Source organism: Pelmatolapia mariae, linkage group LG7 (genome assembly GCF_036321145.2).
Source record: "Pelmatolapia mariae isolate MD_Pm_ZW linkage group LG7, Pm_UMD_F_2, whole genome shotgun sequence".
NCBI lineage: Eukaryota > Metazoa > Chordata > Actinopteri > Cichliformes > Cichlidae > Pelmatolapia > Pelmatolapia mariae.
Genome location: NC_086233.1, coordinates 56,848,142 through 56,870,362, shown reverse-complemented (window position 1 = coordinate 56,870,362; position 22,221 = coordinate 56,848,142). Strand labels below are relative to the sequence as shown.

At 40.6% G+C, this 22,221-nt stretch overlaps 2 long non-coding RNA genes across 4 annotated transcripts; one reads left to right on the top strand and one right to left on the bottom strand.

Annotated features, from left to right (window-relative positions):
• Positions 1 to 12,218: 12,218 nt before the first annotated feature.
• On the top strand, positions 12,219 to 15,873 carry LOC134631508 (uncharacterized). The gene is made up of 3 exons (XR_010094409.1): positions 12,219 to 12,390; positions 15,123 to 15,589; positions 15,684 to 15,873. It is a non-coding gene; the product is annotated as an uncharacterized LOC134631508 (long non-coding RNA).
• On the bottom strand, positions 15,521 to 19,287 carry LOC134631509 (uncharacterized). Of its 3 annotated transcripts, XR_010573717.1 has the most exons (4): positions 18,954 to 19,287; positions 18,466 to 18,581; positions 17,840 to 17,956; positions 15,521 to 15,624 (listed from the first exon to the last, which is right to left on the bottom strand). It is a non-coding gene; the product is annotated as an uncharacterized LOC134631509 (long non-coding RNA). The 3 variants fall into 3 exon arrangements; XR_010573716.1 differs by lacking the exon at positions 15,521 to 15,624 and having other exon boundaries at positions 16,040 to 17,956; XR_010094410.1 differs by lacking the exon at positions 15,521 to 15,624 and having other exon boundaries at positions 16,040 to 17,956; positions 18,998 to 19,287.
• Between the last annotated feature and the right edge of the window lie 2,934 nt (positions 19,288 to 22,221).

Below are 22,221 nucleotides of genomic sequence, written 5' to 3'. Positions count from 1 at the left end.
CAGACGGTTGAAGCTGTGTTCAGCTTACCGCATCTTATATCAGTTGCACGGAAGTAGCTGACTACGTAAGTAATCTGGACGTTACAGCTTTAAGCAGCTGCGCGCTCCCGCGGACGCGAAAATCACGATCACTGTCTAGCACAACACCTGGAGCTAAGGGGGTAAAACAATCGCATGAGTGCTGCTGTTTGACTGAGGAAGAATAAAGTAGTCGTGGTAAGCCAATCACATGACCACTTAAAGACAAAGCAACAAGGTGATATATACCAGTTTATAAATTATGTTGATAGGCCACGTAAAACCAGAGTCATGATAAACAAGATATACGCGGCGTTTTTTCCTCAATAGTTTCGTCACGTTTACTGTCTAAGGACAGCGCTAGCAAGCATTCTCTGCTTATGAGCAAAACAAAAAAAAAAACAGCGGAAGTTTTAGGAGTGACGGCGAGAGAGAGAGAGAGAGAGCAGAAAAAGAGAGAGCGCGAGTTTTGAGATGTGAGAGATTTGTGACGTTTAGCGTGTTTGGAGTGTGTAGTTAATGTGTTGTCTTGTGTAGTTAGTGTGTAGTGTTGTGGATAGTTTTGTGTTGTGTGTCAGAACAATGAGGCGACTGCTGTCTCCAGGTAGAAAACAGGAGTGATACACCTGCTGCTGTCAGACCTGCAGGTATCAGGCTGTGATGTTCTCCTTTATAGTGGACAGAAATATTTGGAGTGGCACAAATAATTTGTGTGGCATCTTACTGAATGCAGAACAGCTGATTGTTCTGTAAATAGTTTGAAATGGTTATTTTAAAAAAGGGTAAAAGTAATCTTGTGCATAGGATTTTAAAATTGACAATTTATATTTGCATTTAAAGTTATGAAATATGATTCATTAAAGATGTTTGTGGTTGTTACAGTTAAAAATATAACTTTTTCTACTCTGATTTTATGGTTTTTGTCTGATTTTAGATCAACTGTGTTAATACAGTATGACAAAATGAAAACATGACTGTAAATTCAGACACGTGAGGTTGTGCTGAAAAGGATGATACCAAACAAGGCAAAGTAAATAGTTTTTAAAGGTAAAATGTGGAGGGAAAATCAAAAGTAGTTAAAATGGCCAGTTATACCCTGGACCCCAGAGGGTTAAACTTTTTTTTTAAAGTAACGCAATAGTTACTTTTCAAGTAATTAATTACTTTTAGGATATTGTAACTCAGTTACTAACTCAGTTACTTTTTTGAAGAAGTAACTAGTAACTATAATTGAATTACTTTTTCAAAGTAACTTGCCCAACACTGTGCATTTGTGACAGCTTCACTTGAAATGCCTTCACCGCATCATACATGCCATGTCCATGAACTGACAGGTTTCCTTGCTGAGCTCAAAAACTCTATATAGAATTTTTTATCCCAACTCAGCCAACGGACCTCTGTATGATATGGAATGTCGGCAAACTCTGAATCTATTTCCCACATAAAAGACTGAAATTGACGGTGATTTAAACTTTTAGCTCAGATAAAATTTACGGTTTGCGTTACGGTGATCATTACATGCTCCATTTTTAGGACTTTACCACACAGCCTTTCCTGGTGTATGATGCAGTGATATGCTGTTAACTCACCGGTACAGTTCTCCACCTGCATCTTTACTCGCATCCTGCTGACTAGTCCGCTTTTTTCACCGCACAACACCGGCGCTCCATCTGTTGTAAGTCCAACAAGTTTGTCCCAGGGCAGTTTCATGTCGGTTACACTTTGACATACGTTTTAAAAAATGTCTTTTCCTGTCGTTGTCCCGTGCATCGATTTAACGTTCAATATTTCCACTCCACGGATGAAGATGGCCAGCTGTGCAATGTCCATCATGTCTGTACTTTCATCCACAGCAAGAGAGTATGCAATGAAGTTTTTGCTTCTTTCACACAACTGTGTTCTTAAATCAGTGGCCATCTCACAAACCCGATCAGCAATCGTATTTCTCTTCAGGCTCACATTTGCCAAAATCTGCCTTTTGCCTGGACACAAGACGTCGCACAGCTTCATCATGCAGCTCTTCAGAGTGGTACCGGGCTGATTTGGTTATCTCCTCTGCTACAATAAAACTTGCTTTCACAACAGCTTCACTTTGTGATTTTGCTCTGGTGAAAAAAAGTCTGCTGAAATGTCAGATTCTTCTTTAGACTTCTACTTTCTGTAGCTTTTGCTCTGCATTTAGGTTTTTCAGCTTATCTTGACGTTTTGTCTTGTAGTGCCGTCTTAACTTAAATTCCTTAATTACAGCCACATTAACTCCACTAATAAGACACATGGGTTTACCAGCAATGTCTGTAAACATATATTCAGTCTCCCTCTGGCGCTGAAAGGCTCTGTTATCAGAATCAACTTTTCTCTCCACCATTGTGAGCGGCTAGCTTCACAATAACAGAGGTTTGACTTGATTGACGCGGGAATGTTCCCGGTTAGCCGTGAGTTCAGCAAGGAGGCTGCAGCGCTGCATTATGGGATCTGTAGTTTGTATATTATTAGCGCCTCATATCGCCGGGCCATGCATAACAATAATAGTACATCCATATAAAATGATCTCGCGGGCCGGATATAAATGTACGCCGGGCCGGATGTGGCCCGCGGCCCTTGACTTTGACACATGTGCCTTAAACCTAGCTTTGGACTGCACAGGGTTCTCAGGGAGAGAATATTGAGAGACCTGTAGCTTGCTGCTGTCAACAACCTTCTACTGCGTAGCAGCATTTCTTATTTAGCTTTCTGTTTTTCTTCTTTTTTTCCACATACAGTCTACATACAATGTACATACAGGGTAATGACTGTGAATGCTTGGTGGGATGCTTCTATGCTGGTAAGGAGATGTCATTTCAGGACTTAAACCAGACTCTAAGAAATTGCTGTGTCTAATTTTGCGATGCTGCGAGTAACAAACTGGGTTCAGTTTGGAGGTTGAAGAGGAACTTTCCCTCACCAGGCCGACAGCCATCTGTGCCACAGTTTATCTCATGCAGCGCAGTGTTAATTTTAAAATGATCAAATACTTTGGACAATGTATATTCTTCAATGACAAAAAATACAAGTGTTCATTTAAGCAAATAAACAGAGTCGTAAGAGATGTTTTTCAGAAATTGTTGTCTTTATTTTGATTTGCCGCTAACAAATCTTTAAAAAAAAGAATTGTAGCTTTTGTAGTGCTTCCTACTATGTGAACCCCTCACCAGAATGTTGAAGTTTTTTAGTTCAAGCAAATTAAACCCCAACAATCAAATGATCCCCTGTGAGCAAGCACTAGGCACGGTGGAAAGGAAAAACTCCCTTTAAACAGGAAGAAACCTTTGACAGAACCAGGCTCAGGAAGGGGCAGCCATCTGTCACGACTGGTTGGGGGGTGAGAGGCAAAAGAAAAGAAAAATGAGAGCACAAGTTAGCTATATGTTGCTCATGTTGTCTAACATGAACAGCGTATGGTTTTCTGGACTGTGGATGAAAAGCAGTCCATCATTACTAGTCTTTAAAAGGGAACTAATCCATCACCAGGGTAGCAATATGGCTCAAGGAGGCCATAGACAGAGTCAAACAAGCAATCGCTGTTAAGCATTGAAAAGCCCCAGTAAGCTGCAGGTATAATAAGGCCTACTGCAGCAATACCTAAACCTATTTTAAGTAGGCGTTTAGCACCATGACGCCATGAACCACTAGTCGGAACCACGTCAGGAGGTTGTTCTGAGACAGGAGAATCGAGCTCTTCGGGTTGAAGACCAAGATTCTCCTGTGTCGGGACCACATCTAGAGATGGTTCTGAGACAGGAGAAACAAGCTCCTCGGGTTCAGGAGCAAGATTCTCCTGTGTCGGGACCACATCTAGAGATGGTTCTGAGACAGGAGAAACAAGCTCCTCGGGTTCAGGAGCAAGATTCTCCTGTGTCGGGACCACATCTAGAGATGGTTCTGAGACTGGAGAAACAAGCTCCTCAGGTTCAGGAGCAAAATCCTCCAGCTGCAGAGCCTCCAGAGATTCCACCTGTGACTGTTTTTCGACCTGAGCCTGTCTCACCCTACACTGAAGCTCAACTATCATTTCTGTCTTGTGATCTATTTCTCTATTCTGTTTTTCTATTATCTCTTCTTTTTTTGTTATTTTATGGTGAGTTTCTCCCACTTGGTGCTCAAGTCTCTCTAACGCTTCCTTGAGATCTGCGTTCTCTTTCTTTTGTTCGTTTCTCTCACTTTCAATCAGTGACAGCTGAGCAGCAATGCTGCTGTTCTGCTTGAGGAGATATTCTTCTTTTTCCATAAAGTCATGGTGCATCGTCTGAATGGTGTTAACCTGCTCCTGCATTTTGGCCTCCAGAGATTCCACCTGTGACTGTTTTTCGTCCTTAGCCTGTCTCACCCTACACTGAAGAATAGATATTTCTTTTTTCAGCTCAACTATCATTTCTGTCTTGTGATCTATTTCTCTATTCTGTTTTTCTATTATCTCTTCTTTTTTTGTTATTTTATGGTGAGTTTCTCCCACTTGGTGCTCAAGTCTCTCTAACGCTTCCTTGAGATCTGCGTTCTCTTTCTTTTGTTCGTTTCTCTCACTTTCGATCTGAGACAACTGAGCAGCAATGCTGCTGTTCTGCTCAAGGAGAGATTCTTCCATTCCCAGAAAGTCATGGTGCATCGTCTGAATGGTGTTAACCTGCTCCTGCATTCTAGCCTCCAGAGATTCCACCTGTGACTGTTTTTCGACCTGAGCCTGTCTCACCTGACATTGGAGATTGCATATTTCTTGTACCTGCTTAACTATCAGTTTCTGGTTTTGCACTATTTCCCTACTCTGTTTTTCTATTATCTCATTTTTTGTTGTTGTTTCAATATGAGCTTTTTCCACTTGGTACTCAAGAGTCTCTAAAGTTTTCTTGAGTTTTGCATTCTCTTTCTTTTGTTCGTTTCTCTCACTTTCAATCAGTGACAGCTGAGCAGCAATGCTGCTGTTCTGCTCAAGCAGAGATGCTTCCTTTTCCTGAAATTCATGGAGCATCATCCGAAGTCTTCTAACCTCTGCTTGCAAATTTTTATTCTCTGCAACAATTAGAGCTTCGAAGTCATCTGACTGTTGAGTCACTCTTTCAAGCTCAACCATGCTTTCTGTAAAATGGAAATTCTTTTCATGCACGTCTCTACACTTGTGTTCACGCTCATCTTTAAAGCGATAGTAATTTTTTTTGTAATAATTCTTTTTGCGCTTTAGGGTGCTCAACTCCAACTGGAGTTCTTGTATTTTCATTTGATGGTCCCTAGGCTCCGATATTTCTCTCTCCACTAACCCATATAGTTTGTGTGATTCCGCTGGAATCTCTCTGTCAGACTGTGAATTATTAAATGTTTGGTGTGACATTTCTTTAAATGTTTAATGCAAAGTGTCGACAAGAAAAAATGTTAGCTTAATTGTTTAAATTTAAAGATAGTCCCTTTCTGAAAGGTTTCTGGTTTGCAAAACACAACTCGCTGTCTCTGAAAATGCTCCAAGTAAAACTGTGTTTGCAAAGGTGAAGAGGGGGTATTTAAGGACTTTTGTGGCCGCACATTTGACGTCAGCGCTCTTTGATCCTTTGATCCTTTAGAACGTGATGTCACGGCAGGGGGCGTGGTCAGGATTTTAGGTCGAGGCGCCACATTTGCTTCCAGCAGGCGAAGCAAATGTTTGCTGTGTGGTCGGTCATATTATTCATACGGTACGGAGCGAGCGCTCGCAAAAGTAACTCGGGATCTCGCCCGCAAAAGATCCCGCTACTTTTTGATGGCGGTTCTGTTGAAGGGTGCGGTATGGTACGGAGCAGAAATGGAGGAGGATTTAGAACATTTCCTGCGGTCAAGAGAGGTCCCACAAGAGGATATCATACACATGCAACAACTTTCCCAGAAAGTCATGGTGCATCGTCTGAATGGTGTTAACCTGCTCCTGCATTCTAGCCTCCAGAGATTCCACCTGTGACTGTTTTTCGACCTGAGCCTGTCTCACCCTACACTGAAGCTCAACTATCATTTCTGTCTTGTGATCTATTTCTCTATTCTGTTTTTCTATTATCTCTTCTTTTTTTGTTATTTTATGGTGAGCTTCTCCCACTTGGTGCTCAAGTCTCTCTAACGCTTCCTTGAGATCTGCGTTCTCTTTCTTTTGTTCGTTTCTCTCACTGCTGTTCACAAGATCACTGGTGAATCTCTGCAGCTGGAGAATCTTGTTCCTGAAACTGAGGAGCTTGTTTCTCCAGTCTCACAACCATCTCCTGATGTGGTCCCGACACAGGAGAATCTTGGTCCTCAACCTGAAGAGCTTGATTCTCCTGTCTCAGAACCGCTAGTACTCATCATCAGTGGTGATGCAGTCAGCCTCTCTGACCAGATCATATAGACAGTGCTTGAAGCAGTTATGACCTTCTTGCCATATTGGCAGAATAAATGACCTGGAAGCTGTTGCACTGTCTGCACCTGTAAACTCCAGGACACGTTTACAAACAATTTTCGTTGTTATTTGCGCTGCAGCTGCAGGTTAGGGTGGAGTTACTTTGTGTGTGTGTGTGTGTGTGTGTGTGTGTTTACAAGTAGTTTTAAACCTTGTGATCCACAAAACAGCATAACAGTAAAAGAAGAATTGACTGCGTTACAGTCAGTGCGGGAGCGGCGGCTTTGCTCGTGCGCGATTCATTTGCAATTTGGACGCACGTGAACATCTCCTGCCCTGATAGCGGCTGGAGGAGGACTATCCTCCGCCTGTGAGCGCTTTGGCACGAGCGAGGTGCCCACGGCAGCACCCGCTGCTTGTTGAGAGTAAGTGCAACAAGCGTCAAAAGTCGTCATAAATAAGCCTCCAATAACACCAGAAAAAGTCGCCAGATTTGTCGCTAGTCGCTTTTTAGAAAAAAAACGACGCTAAGGGGGTTTGAAAACCCCCTAAATATAGCGACAAAGTCGCTAAGTTGGCAACACTGTTTGGACTGTTTTCAGGGTATTTAAAAAAAATTTCAAAACAAAACCGTGCATCTCAATGGGTATTCTCTGAGCATGCGCAGAATTACGCACAGCTGTCCTGTGATCCTTTGATCAAAGGATCAAAGAGCGCTGACGTCAAATTTGCGGCCACAAAAGTCCTTAAATACCCCCTCTTCACCTTTGCAAACACAGTTTTACTTGGAGCATTTTCAGAGACAGCGAGTTGTGTTTAGCAAACCAGAAACCTTTCAGAAAGGGACTAGTTTTAAATTTAAACAATTAAGTAAACATTTTTTCTTGTTGACACTTTGCAATAAACGTTTAAAGAAATGTCACATGAAACATTTAATAATTCACAGTCTGACAGAGAGATTCGAGAGGAATCACACAGACTGTATGGGTTGATGGAGAGAGAAATACCTGACCCTATGGAGCTTCAAATGAAAATTCAACAACTCCAGTTGGAGTTGAGCACCCTAAAGCTCAAAAAGAATTATTATAAAGATAATTTCCATCAGTCAAGAGATGAGCTTAAACACATGAAGGCTCAGGCTAAAAAAAATCAGACACAGGTGGAATCTCTGGAGGCTAAACTCCAGGAACAGGAAAAGAACATTCAAACAATGCACCATGACTTTTTGGAAAAGGCAGAATCTCTCATTGAGCAGAACAGCAGCATTGCTGCTCAGTTGTCTCAGATTGAAAGTGAGAGAAACGAGCAAAAGAAAGAGAACACAGATCTCAAGGACGCTTTAGAGAGACTTGAGCAGCAAGTGGGAGAAGCTCACCATAAAACAATAAAAAAAGAAGAGATTATAGAAAAACAATATAGGGAAATATTTCGCAAGACAGAACTCACAGTTGAGCTGAAAAGAGAAATTTGTATTCTTCAGCATCGGGTGAGACATGCACTGGATGAAAAGCAGTCACAGGTCAAATCTCTGGAGGCTAAAATGCAGGAGCAGGTTAGCACCATTCAGAGGATGCACCGTGACTTTCAAGAAAAAGAAGAATGTCTCCTTAAGGAGAACAGCAGCATTGCTGCTGAGATAAACAAATTAAAAACAGAGAACACAAATCTCAAGAAACATTTACACAATCTTGAGTATCAAGAAAAGACAGCAGAAAGTCTCACACAAAAAATATTTTGGCTTGAAGAAAAAATGAAAAAGCAGAATTTCAAAATTCTGCATAACCAAGATCTCATAGATGAACTTTATGAACATCTAAAAATGAAAAGAGAGATCATTAATAATCTTAAAGATGAGCTGAGAAGAGAGGAGGAAGAAGAAATATTAGCTGCTGTTCACAAGATCACCAGTGAACCTCTGCAGCTGGAGAATCTTGCTCCTGAACCTGAGGAGCTTGTTTCTCCTGTCTCAGAACCATCTAATGACGTGGTCCCGACACAGGAGAATCTTGCTCCTGAACCTGAGGAGCTTGTTTCTCCTGTCTCAGAACCATCTAATGACGTGGTCCCGACACAGGAGAATCTTGCTCCTGAACCTGAGGAGCTTGTTTCTCCTGTCTCAGAACCATCTAATGACGTGGTCCCGACACAGGAGAATCTTGCTCCTGAACCTGAGGAGCTTGTTTCTCCTGTCTCAGAACCATCTAATGACGTAGTCCCGACACAGGAGAATCTTGCTCCTGAACCTGAGGAGCTTGTTTCTCCAGTCTCAGAACCATCTCCTGATGTGGTCCCGACACAGGAGAATCTTGGTCCTCAACCCGAAGAGCTCGATTCTCCTGTCTCAGAACCATCTCCTGACGCGGTTCCGAGTAGTAGTGGTTCATGGCGTCATGGTGCCAAACGCCTACTTAAAATAGGTTTAGGTGTTGCTGCAGTAGGCCTTATTATACCTGCAGCTTACTGGGGCTTTTCAATGCTTAACAGCGATTGCCTGTTTGACTCTGTCTATGGCCTCCTTGAACCATATTGCTACCTTGATGATCGATTAGTCCCTTTTTAAAGACTAGTAATGATGGACTGCTTTTCATCCACAGCCCAGAAAACCATACGCTGTTCATGTTAGACAACATGAGCAACATATAGCTAACTTGTGCTCTCATTTTTCTTTTCTTTTGCCTCTCACCCCCCAACCAGTCGTGACAGATGGCTGCCCCTTCCTGAGCCTGGTTCTGTCAAAGGTTTCTTCCTGTTTAAAGGGAGTTTTTCCTTTCCACCGTGCCTAGTGCTTGCTCACAGGGGATCATTTGATTGTTGGGGTTTAATTTGCTTGAACTAAAAAACTTCAACATTCTGGTGAGGGGTTCACATAGTAGGAAGCACTACAAAAGCTACAATTCTTTTTTTTAAAGATTTGTTAGCGGCAAATCAAAATAAAGACAACAATTTTTGAAAACATCTCTTACGGCTCTGTTTATTTGCTTAAATGAACACTTGTATTTTGTTGTCATAGAAGAATATACATTGTCTTAAGTATTTAATAATTTTAAATTTAGCCCTGCGCTGCATGAGATAAACTGTGGCACAGACGGCTGTCGGCCTGGCGAGGGAAAGTTCCTCTTCAACCTCCAAACTGAACCCAGTTTGTTACTCGCAACATCGCAAAATTAGACAGCAATTTCTTAGAGTCTGGTTTAAGTCCTGAAATGACATCTCCTTACCTGTCACGGTTCTGGGTCAGTTTGACCCAGTATTTTGAGTTGTTATGTTTTGGTGTGTTTTTGCATTATGGATTGTTTTCTTATTCTCTTGTGGTGCTTTTGTTGGTTATGATGATGATGGTGATTATTAATCTATGTTTTAGTTATTCTTGTTTAGGGATTAGTTCTTAGGTTTTGTGTTCTCGTGTTTATTGCTGGTTTAGTTCAGTGTCTAGTCTGTCTCTCTCTGTCCAGTCCGTGCCTTAGTTTAGTGTGTATTTGTATTTGTATTTTTCACTCTGTTGTATATAGCATTTGTATTCTATTTTTATCCTATTGTATATTTTATTCTATTTTATTCTACTGTATATAGTATTCTATTTTTATTCTATTCTGTACAGTTGTGTACTGTATTTATTCTTATTTTATTTTATTCTAAGTGTCCTTCATAACTTTTGCACTGTCCACTTCCTGCTGTGACAAAACAAATTTCCCACGTGTGGGACTAATAAAGGTTATCTTATCTTATCTTATCTTATCTTATTGTTTCCTGTTTTATTTTGAAGGATTGTGTCTTATGTCAGTGTGTCCAGCTTCGCCCCCCTGACTCATTAGCCCCAATCTCTCCCAGCTGTGTCTCCCTCCTGTTTTCCATTCCCTGATTACTTCCCTGTGTATATTAGCCCTGTGTTTGCCCTTGCTCAGTGTCGCGTCGTACCATCGGATTATGCCTGTGTGGTTTATGCCGTGTTTGGTACCCTTGTTCAGTTTGTTTTAATTTCTCCAGCAATAAAGCTGAGGTTTTGAGTTACAATTCTGTGTTCGAGTCCTGCATTTGGATCCTCATCTCCGCCTGCCCGCACACAGAGCCCTGACATTACCAGCATAGAAGCATTCACAGTCATTACACTGTATATACACTATATGTGAAAAAAAAGAAGAAAAACAGAAAGCCAAATAAGAAATGCTTCTAAGCAGTAGAAGGTTGTTGACAGTAGCAAGCTACAGGTCTCTCAATATCTTTCAATATTGCTCTCCCTGAGAACCCTGTGCACAGCTAGGTATTCTCAGGTATTAGAATTTAACACATTTAAGTATACTGACATAAGTAAGTTGGTGGAAGTTTCAGGTGTCCTCCTGCAGCTTGCTGGAATTCTTGTCTGGATTGCCTGGCCTTAAACACTTGCTTAGTTGGCAACAAGATATCAAGTTAGTGGGGCACCTGAGACACGCTTTGTCTAACTAATTGCAGTGTTTTGCCATTCTCAGTGAGAGATGAAGGGCTGCTATAAGTGGGTTTTGATAACAATGTCCCGGGGGTACAAGCTGCAGTTTCGTCATCGATCCCACCCTTTTCAGAGAAAGTGACTTCTGTCACACTCTGTGAAGACACTGGGCTTGTCATAGGAAATATACTACTGGGCAAAAGGGCTATCATAATAGTGCAATCAGAGATAATGAACGGGATTTGATTCCACTTCTTGATTCCAGATACTATATCAATGTCCTGCAGACCATCACTCCAGGAGAGTGGTTCACCTTAGTAGTCCTCAATGACGCTTACTTCCATGTGCCAGTTCATTTTGAACACAGAAGGTTTCTGCATTTCACCTTTTGGGAAGTGTACATCAGTTTGCTATCTTCCCCTTCGGCCTGTCCCTTGCCAGTTGGATTTTTACGAGGTGACAAGGCCATCCTTGACCTCAATAATCCTGCTGAGAATAAAGATCCCTGATGATTTGCTTATCTGCATCTCCTGATTAAAGGAGACAGAAAAAGCAACAGCCAACGTCCTAGACCACCTTGTGGCCTTGGGAATGTTAATCAGTTGGGCAAAGAGCTTCCTACATCAATCATAGCAGGCCAAGCTCAACCCTCCAAGACCCAAAGGTTAAAATTTTTCACTATATAAATAAAATGGAATTGCAATTTAATTAATATGTCAATCATTTATAGTGTTTTTAAATATCCCAGTATAGTAGATACATGGATGTTAATGCACAGTAATTGTACACAGTATTGTGTCTGACATTACCTCTAAGAGGGCGCCATGGAGTCAGTAACGTGTAGAAAAATGCATAGATAACAAAACTGGAATCATATAAATACGGTTACACCAGCAAAACAATGTGAGTTAACTGTTACTGTTTAACTTTTGTGTTAACTAGATTGACATTAATGAAGTCAAGGTTAAATTTTAGTAATGGTGGTTTCAAAATATTTTCAATGCACTGATAGGTGATCCAGAAGTAGAGGAGTCATCAGTCAATAATGAAACTGGAGATGTCACTTCTAGAGCAGGACATCTGACTTAAGTCTAATGAACCACGTGCCATTCATTCTTCTTAAAATTTTATCACAGTAGTTCATCAAAGAAAACACGAGAGAGCGAGAGAGAGAGAATATGAACTTAGATTAAATAAATAACTCCAATAAGTAAGAAAGGAAAGATTCTAAAGTCTCATTGTACTGTTTTTTGCATCGCACAGTTACTTTTTGTGACGCAATTGTGAGTAACTGTGCGTCACAATACAATATTATATGACGTAATTTTTAAAAAGTAGAACGATACAGTCCTTGTGAGTTACAGAATCGGAATGCTTTTCTTGGTTCCGGTCGTACGGACGTTTTAGAGTGCAACACAAAGGAGTCACGCTTGCAAGATGTCAACACTGACGGTTGGTACAGGTTTTTGTGTGTTAGCAGTGGAGTAAACCATTGAGGTTTACGCCACTTTACACCATGGAGGTCCTGGGAGGACAGTTTAGCGACATGACTCCACAGGAGCTGGCGGCTCCTGTCAACACCGTAGCTGTGAGTATGAAGACCGGAAAGGACCGAAAGTCTAGCAGCACAAGCACAGAGATGCTAACGCTAGCGTGGAGGCTGTTAGCTCATAGAGATGCAGAGTGAAGGGGAACGTCCTTACATGTTTAATAGACATTAAAGCTTTAATATGAAAGGAACAACTTTTTATCTAGCTGTAGTGTCACTTTTCAAGAAAATCTCACATGGTCAGGTGGGAGACATTTGATGAGCTGACACTGAATGACCTTTGTACCCTTCCTCAGTTCTGCACTCAGTTCTCCAACTTTTGTTATGGTTCAGTCTGGTTTGCACTTTTCTGTGAAGGGAGTAGCAAACTCTACTCTTCTAATATAGCAAATACTTTAGTCTTATACTTTAGAGTATATTATTTGGTTTTATTTTAAGAATATACAAGAAGTAGACTGTATTGTTTTATTTACATTTACCTTTGGGGCAGAAGCTTAAGCTTTTACTCTTATATTAGTGGATCCATCTAATTTCCGACTCATTGTCCAGTTTGGGGTTGTGTTGGAGCCAGCTGTCATAGGGTGAGCTCTGCTCAGATTCCCAGATCAGCAGAGAAAACCATTCACACCTTTGACCAGTTTATTATCACTAATTAAGTTTTTGGACTGTGGGAGGAAGTCTGAGTATGCAGAGAGACCTCACACAGTTATAAGGTGAACATGCAAAAGAACAAGAACATGACACTAATCATGCGTGTTCGCTCTGCTCTTTGTGTCCAGCTCCACTCATGAAAAGAAAAGCAGAACTAATATTACACTTATATAGGGCCAATTCTACCTGAGGCACAACACGCTGTCAGAGGACGCCCCCATGATTTTTATTTACTTATTTTTACAGAGGACTGATCCTCACTGCAGGCATCACTGTTTGGTATGGGAACATCACACAGGCAGAGAGGAAGGCTCTGCAAAGAGTCATAAAGACTGCAGAGAGATCATAGGGACAAAACTTCCTTCAATGGTCTCTGTACGTACAATGCTGCCGAAAAAGAGCAGAGGGAATTATCTGGGACTCACACCATCCAGCTCACTCTCTGCTGAGACACAAAAACTGTACAATCTGAGACACAACAGAGCGGACCGGATCATTACACACAGAACAAGGTTTTTCAACAGCTTCTTCCCTGCCACAGTCAGACTGATGGCAAAACAAAACACTGGACGCTTAAAATAATACAACACTACCTCACCTCACTTCGAATGTACAATGTGATAAATCACTGTCTGTTTAATGTACAATATGCTTACTGAAACTGATTTGAGATTACCACCCTCTCTGTACAGAGTTTTCATGTAGGAAATACTATTAGTAGATTGCTCTATTTTTCGCTTTATGTCTACTTTTTACTTGCTTTATTTCCACCTCTCAAAAATGTAACTTGTAACTTACCCACAGAACTTGTGAACTGTTCAGAAAATATAACCCACAGGATTTGAGAGAAAAGGGACCAGTAAGTGCAAAATGCAAACTTATTTCAGGCATTTCAGGTTTGTTCCTGCAGCACTTTCTAGAAGCACATATGTAGCCTAGGCTTTCTTACTGTGCCCATTCTTAGATGGGTCTTTAAACCACTGTAAAACTACACTCATACATGAAGAATACAAAACTCAAACGTCATTAAAAACCTAGAAAGGATACGATGCAAGGGACAAAAAGTTAAAAGGAGGACATAAAGCAATAAACAGCAATAAACTCAAAAATAGTTTTTTGAGTTTTGATCTTCACCTTCTTGCTGAGTGTTATAAGAGCACTGCTGCCTCTCATGTTTGTGCAGGACATCTGAAGCTACAGCCAGTGTTTGGCTGGCTTATCGTAGCACAGAGGAGGCCTCTATGTGCTAGTAGTAACCCCCTCAAACCCTCAGCCTGTTGTTTGATACAAGCTGGTTTTTGTAAATAAGCTCCCTGCCTTCATATTTACAGATGTGACACATTTAAATCACCCCCCAAAAATAAACTGGTGTTCAAAATGACACCTTTTCATGCACATGTAGACTGGATGTTAACTTTCTGACTGTTTATTAAACAGAAATGTTCGCCATGCTCAAGTAAATAAAACTGATTCACAAAACTGTTAAAAAATAATAATTTTGGGGAAAGAGGACTTTTCAGTCTGTTGTCAGCCTGGTTCAGTGTAAGCGTTGTTTTCCATAAATTGCAAGCTCAAAAAGTGCTTTGTCTCACTCCCACTTCTTCTTGTCGCATGTTGAAACTCTACTTGGAACTTTGTTAAGATCTAACCATGCAAAATATTATTTTTTTGGCCATTTTTCAAGTGGTCTTAAACTTTTGACTGGGACTTTACATTAATTCTCTCTCTCTTTCAGTCACAGTCCCTCTATTTAAAATCCAACTCTTACCTGAACTCTCCTGCCTTTCTGTCTCTCTCGCTGCCTTGTAACGCACCATCCCCCTTTTGACATTAGATAATGGTAAATCAAACCTGCACTGCAGAGAGGTTGGCATTACAGGAAGTCGAGATGATAACGATAGACCAGCCTTCAAACTAAGACGCGTGATGTATAAAAGTCTTTCTACTGAGTAAAGGACAGTTTGAGTTTCCTGCTGGCACCATGCACTGTCTTCACAAGTTTCTTCTTTGTTTTACCATGTCTACAAGGCATCAGTGAGACATCAAAGACATACCTGATTTATCTTACAGCTGTAAACGGCACACTAACTTTATCATCTTCTTTTTTTTTTATTTACCAGAGTTTGCAACAGGAATTATTCATGGAACAAAAGCTCTGGAGAACTCGATACCCTACATGGGATCAGTGCAGAATAACAAGGGTCAACATGTCTGTGGAGAATTCCTCATCACTGAAGACTTTGTGCTCACTGCTGCACACTGTGACCGGTTGTGAGTTAGATTTCCTGTTCATGAAGTTCATCCTGAACATGGTAATGACATCATTGAAAGCAGCATCAGTTTCATGTGATGTATTTGTAGAATAATTATATTTTTAAAAGAGTTTTTACATGAAAATATGTTTCTATATGTGTTACTATTCTATGGCTGGATGGGGAAAATTGAAACTGATGGCGAACCTGTTGATGAGCCGATGGTGGTGGACGTGTCTGTCATTGAACCAAAGGTCTGTAAGAAACACTGGCCTGGTCTTCCTGCCGGTGTTTCCTGTGCAGGTGGATATGGAACAACCAAAGGATTCTGGCAGGTATGTTTTCTGTGATTTCAGTGGAAACTTGTGTTCTGTTGACAAATGTATAAAAAAAAAAAGAATATAATCTGACATATTAAAATCCTCACAGGGTGAGGTAATACCAGGATGCGCTGTAGAATCCTGACCACTTTGTCATGGGAATTGATCTGCTGCTGACCGCAAGGCACTGCAGCGGGTGATATAAACAGCCCAATTATTCTACCATTCCACCCTTATCTGTATTTATACATGTGTAATGACAATAAAGTGAAATCCTAATCCTAAAATGTGGATGGTGTTTTGGGTCTGCCACTTGAGGACACACAGAAATAAGCCATGCTGAACAGATTTCCACATCTTTTCATCTCATCACAAATGCCTCCAAGATACCTGAAAAGCTTCTGTTTCATTTTATATGGAGAAATAAAAGCCAATATTAAAAACAGCTTTTTGTTTAATGCTAAAAAAATCTGGTGGTTTGAAAGTTTAAAGTTTGAGATGTTAAAGTTACACAGTTAACCACTGTAAGGAACAAAAAGACACTGTTAGAAACTCTTTCTCCAAACATATCCTTCATTTGATACATTAAATTCTTACTAAGATGATGCATGAATTCTATTAATTCTATTCTACTACATCAGTCATGCGTGATAAGCACTGTTGATGATTCACCAGCAGGAACGTTTTATGCTGAAATCATGTTGAAGTCAGGACGGTGTGTGGCCACAAAATAAATGATTCATGAAGAAGCTCATTTTGGAAATGTGAGGGGGGAGAAAGTGGAGATGTGACCTCATCAGAAGATCAAATGCTATTACGGCACCCATAAGTGACGCTCATATCAGGAGCGATCAGTTTCTGGTCAGTCTCTGGTGTGCTGGAGTCAAAAGCCAGCCAGCCCTCTTAGATCCCCGTGTTAAAATGTTCAGTTTCTCAGCATCGAGCTGAAGTAAGGGTTTTGTTCTGAATCAACATTAACGTTTAAGAGATGGATGGACTAAAGAATATGGACCGTGGAAGAAAATGGAGAACAGTTAAAAAAATTATTTTATCTTAAAATATCTGAATAACTGGAGCTGCTTTTATTTGAACTCATTTATCAAAAAAGAGGAAACACATTAGCAGAGGAAAAGTCATTTTCAAAGCATTTTAAACAAGAAAAAGTCCTTGTGAAATCTGAGGTAACATACAACCATCAGAAAATTAAATTGATGACTGCTCACTATACGGCTGAATGTATCAAATGCTTCAATGATAAATAAAAAAAGACAGAATTTATGAACTCAAGGATAATCATACATATAACAATTACAGCTGTAACCATTAGTACACACATCAAGTTCAAATGATGTCCATTTCAAAGTAATTGCTGGAAAGGATATTGTCGAACTCGGTGCAAAATTCAGGATAAGAACTGTAAGTAAATGGCACTTCAAGGGTAGCTCCACAGGTATGAGCAACAGGCCTTCCGTTGAGCCCAGTTTCAACATTAAAACACACCAAAATTTTGTCAAGACAGATCACAGGAGATCCTGTGCAGAAGTGCAGGATTTTTTCAGCTTTGTTTCATCAGTGTTTTTGACATAATGCTGAAGATGGTTAAAGGTTGTCTGTTCTCCGTGAGACAGCATCAATTTTGTTGTTTCAAATAGCTGCACTACTCTTTTGCCTGTGGCCTTCTTTGTCTCATACAGAGACAAGTCACTTTCCTTGTCTGACAGTTTCAGCTGCAGACGTGCCTTGGGTGTGGAGAAGCAATCCATTATATACTTTGGCTCTTTGAGAATGGCCTTATGAGCTATTGTTTCAATGGCAGGATGCATGTTGTTCTTAGGTGGTGGGAAGTGGGAACCCATCCTTGTAAAAAGGTGAAGCAGGTCCTCTTCATCATTTTCATCCAATGTGCCTTGGAGAGCCTTCTCAACAGCTGATCGAGGGAGGGAGATCGTTGAGAAACGATGTAATCAGAATGTCTACATCAACTGATGCCTTTGACAGCCTCACAGGAAAGACACCATGATCTAGTAAGCCTTTCACCCATATCTGCCCAACTGCTTGCCTTTTAGCCTCACAAAAGTCTGGCTTCAGCCTTGGAACTCGTTCAGTTTCACCTTCATACTGTTCCAAAAATTGCTCCCAAAATGCAGTGTAAACCTTCCTTGACACCCCAGCATCATCAACAGCATTTTCATTTACAAAGTTCATCTTTAAAGACACATTCATTATGCTACTGTCCATAAATACAGCCAAAAGATCATCAACAACCTTTATCCTGCGAATTGACACACGTAGGGGGCTCTGTGGATCTCCTGAATTTGATGGGGAAAGTTGGTTGCTTGAATTTAAAGGCAAAACTTGTGCGATGAAATTCAGTCCATGTTCCTGGGTACAAGAAAAAAACATGCATGTTCCATAAGAAATGTAAATGAATTATACAGATTCCAAAATATCAATGTTCTGAATATGTTTGAAATTTATTTGTCTCATTTTAGTTGTCTCTCCATTCCCAAACCATGGTTGCACTGACAATTTATATATAACATTACCATTTTGGCCTGATGGAGCTCCTACTATGCCTCACAGAAAATTATACAAGTGTTCTTTACATGCTGATTATGAGAGGACTCACTTCTGTTCAAAACAGGTAGAGAAGACAATAGTTACACCAAAATAATGTGTCACTATGGTGTTATGTAAATAATTTCAAGACTAAATTTCCTATTTAATTTTATCTTAATTTTAAACGCCGAAATAGTCTCTCAATTGAAAATATCCTTTTAATTCAAATGGACCTACAAAGTGCCATATCCTTAGAAAATGGCATGCCAATTTGGCATCTCTTCAGTCTGTAAAGATAGGTGTTCATGGTTGCCTGAATTGATCCATCTTACCTGTGCAATCTGGGGTGCTTCCTCGTGTATGGACTGCATATGTGGTGTGGACAAGCCATTAGCTGAAGACAATGGGAGCAGGAAACCATCAATAGTAATCCATTTAGGTCGGCTTTCTGAAGGAGGAAGTACTGCATTAACTGACAGCAGACACCTTAACCCTTCAAGTTTATGAGACTCTTCTTCAATCTTTTACCTTAGCCTATTAAAAATCATAAATGTTTTTTAAAAAGTCTGCAAAGTCAATAGATTTTAAGAAATTGAAAAAAGGTACACCTCTTTATTTTCAGCCTACATGACTCACAAGAGTAAAAGGATGTACTACAGTGACGTCCACGTTACCATGGTAACGGCACAGCCAGATAACATTATGAAATTTCAAAACATATGTGCACTTAACCCGTTATGTTAATTAACCTGAACATATTTACAAGAGTTAACATTAAAGGCTTGCATATACAACAAGTGTTTTTCAACAAGTTACTCGCCTTCTCAACCCCGGTGTTTTATGCTGTCTTGTTCTTTCACTTACGGAATTTTCTTCGTACTTTGTATTGTTGCATGTGGATGATGTCCTCTTGTGGCAAAACTTTTGCGAGATCCCGAGTTACTTTTGCGAGCGCTCGCTCCGTACCGTAATATGACCGAAAAACACAGCAAACATTTGCTTCGCCTGCTAATGTGGCGCCTCGACCTAAAATCCTGACCACGCCCCCTGCCGTGACATCACGTTCTAAAGGATCAAAGGATCAAAGAGCGCTGACGTCAAATGTGCGGCCACAAAAGTCCTTAAATACCCCCTCTTCACCTTTGCAAACACAGTTTTACTTGGAGCATTTTCAGAGACAGCGAGTTGTGTTTTGCAAACCAGAAACCTTTCAGAAAGGGACTATCTTTAAATTTAAACAATTAAGCTAACATTTTTTCTTGTCGACACTTTGCATTAAACATTTAAAGAAATGTCACACCAAACATTTAATAATTCACAGTTTGACAGAGAGATTCCAGCGGAATCACACAAACTATATGGGTTAGTGGAGAGAGAAATATCGGAGCCTAGGGACCATCAAATGAAAATACAAGAACTCCAGTTGGAGTTGAGCACCCTAAAGCGCAAAAAGAATTATTACAAAAAAAATTACTATCGCTTTAAAGATGAGCGTGAACACAAGTGTAGAGACGTGCATGAAAAGAATTTCCATTTTACAGAAAGCATGGTTGAGCTTGAAAGAGTGACTCAACAGTCAGATGACTTCGAAGCTCTAATTGTTGCAGAGAATAAAAATTTGCAAGCAGAGGTTAGAAGACTTCGGATGATGCTCCATGAATTTCAGGAAAAGGAAGCATCTCTGCTTGAGCAGAACAGCAGCATTGCTGCTCAGCTGTCACTGATTGAAAGTGAGAGAAACGAACAAAAGAAAGAGAACGCAAAACTCAAGAAAACTTTAGAGACTCTTGAGTACCAAGTGGAGAAAGCTCATATTGAAACAACAACAAAAAATGAGATAATAGAAAAACAGAGTAGGGAAATAGTGCAAAACCAGAAACTGATAGTTAAGCAGGTACAAGAAATATGCAATCTCCAATGTCAGGTGAGACAGGCTCAGGTCGAAAAACAGTCACAGGTGGAATCTCTGGAGGCTAGAATGCAGGAGCAGGTTAACACCATTCAGACGATGCACCATGACTTTCTGGGAATGGAAGAATCTCTCCTTGAGCAGAACAGCAGCATTGCTGCTGAGTTGTCTCAGATCGAAAGTGAGAGAAACGAACAAAAGAAAGAGAACGCAGATCTCAAGGAAGCGTTAGAGAGACTTGAGCACGAAGTGGGAGAAACTCACCATAAAATAACAAAAAAAGAAGAGATAATAGAAAAACAGAATAGAGAAATAGATCACAAGACAGAAATGATAGTTGAGCTGAAAAAAGAAATATCTATTCTTCAGTGTAGGGTGAGACAGGCTAAGGACGAAAAACAGTCACAGGTGGAATCTCTGGAGGCCAAAATGCAGGAGCAGGTTAACACCATTCAGACGATGCACCATGACTTTATGGAAAAAGAAGAATATCTCCTCAAGCAGAACAGCAGCATTGCTGCTCAGCTGTCACTGATTGAAAGTGAGAGAAACGAACAAAAGAAAGAGAACGCAGATCTCAAGGAAGCGTTAGAGAGACTTGAGCACCAAGTGGGAGAAACTCACCATAAAATAACAAAAAAAGAAGAGATAATAGAAAAACAGAATAGAGAAATAGATCACAAGACAGAAATGATAGTTGAGCTTCAGTGTAGGGTGAGACAGGCTCAGGTCGAAAAACAGTCACAGGTGGAATCTCTGGAGGCTAGAATGCAGGAGCAGGTTAACACCATTCAGACGATGCACCATGACTTTCTGGGAATGGAAGAATCTCTCCTTGAGCAGAACAGCAGCATTGCTGCTGAGTTGTCTCAGATCGAAAGTGAGAGAAACGAACAAAAGAAAGAGAACGCAGATCTCAAGGAAGCGTTAGAGAGACTTGAGCACGAAGTGGGAGAAACTCACCATAAAATAACAAAAAAAGAAGAGATAATAGAAAAACAGAATAGAGAAATAGATCACAAGACAGAAATGATAGTTGAGCTGAAAAAAGAAATATCTATTCTTCAGTGTAGGGTGAGACAGGCTAAGGACGAAAAACAGTCACAGGTGGAATCTCTGGAGGCTCTGCAGCTGGAGGATTTTGCTCCTGAACCTGAGGAGCTTGTTTCTCCAGTCTCAGAACCATCTCTAGATGTGGTCCCGACACAGGAGAATCTTGCTCCTGAACCCGAGGAGCTTGTTTCTCCTGTCTCAGAACCATCTCTAGATGTGGTCCCGACACAGGAGAATCTTGGTCTTCAACCCGAAGAGCTCGATTCTCCTGTCTCAGAACAACCTCCTGACGTGGTTCCGACTAGTGGTTCATGGCGTCATGGTGCTAAACGCCTACTTAAAATAGGTTTAGGTATTGCTGCAGTAGGCCTTATTATACCTGCAGCTTACTGGGGCTTTTCAATGCTTAACAGCGATTGCTTGTTTGACTCTGTCTATGGCCTCGTTGAGCCATATTGCTACCCTGGTGATGGATTAGTTCCCTTTTAAAGACTAGTAATGATGGACTGCTTTTCATCCACAGCCCAGAAAACCATACGCTGTTCATGTTAGACAACATGAGCAACATATAGCTAACTTGTGCTCTCATTTTTCTTTTCTTTTGCCTCTCACCCCCCAACCAGTCGTGACAGATGGCTGCCCCTTCCTGAGCCTGGTTCTGTCAAAGGTTTCTTCCTGTTTAAAGGGAGTTTTTCCTTTCCACCGTGCCTAGTGCTTGCTCACAGGGGATCATTTGATTGTTGGGGTTTAATTTGTTAAAAAACATAACAAATTAGGTGAGGGTTTCACATAATAGAGAGCACAACAAAAACTACAAAGTTAAAAAAATTTGTTAGTGGCAAATCAAAATAAAGACAACAATTTCTGAAAAACATCTCTTACGACTCTGTTTATTTGCTTAAATGAACACTTGTATTTTTTGTCATTGAAGAATATACATTGTCCAAAGTATTTGATCATTTTAAAATTAACACTGCGCTGCATGAGATAAACTGTGGCACAGATGGCTGTCGGCCTGGTGAGGGAAAGTTCCTCTTCAACCTCCAAACTGAACCCAGTTTGTTACTCGCAGCATCGCAAAATTAGACACAGCAATTTCTTAGAGTCTGGTTTAAGTCCTGAAATG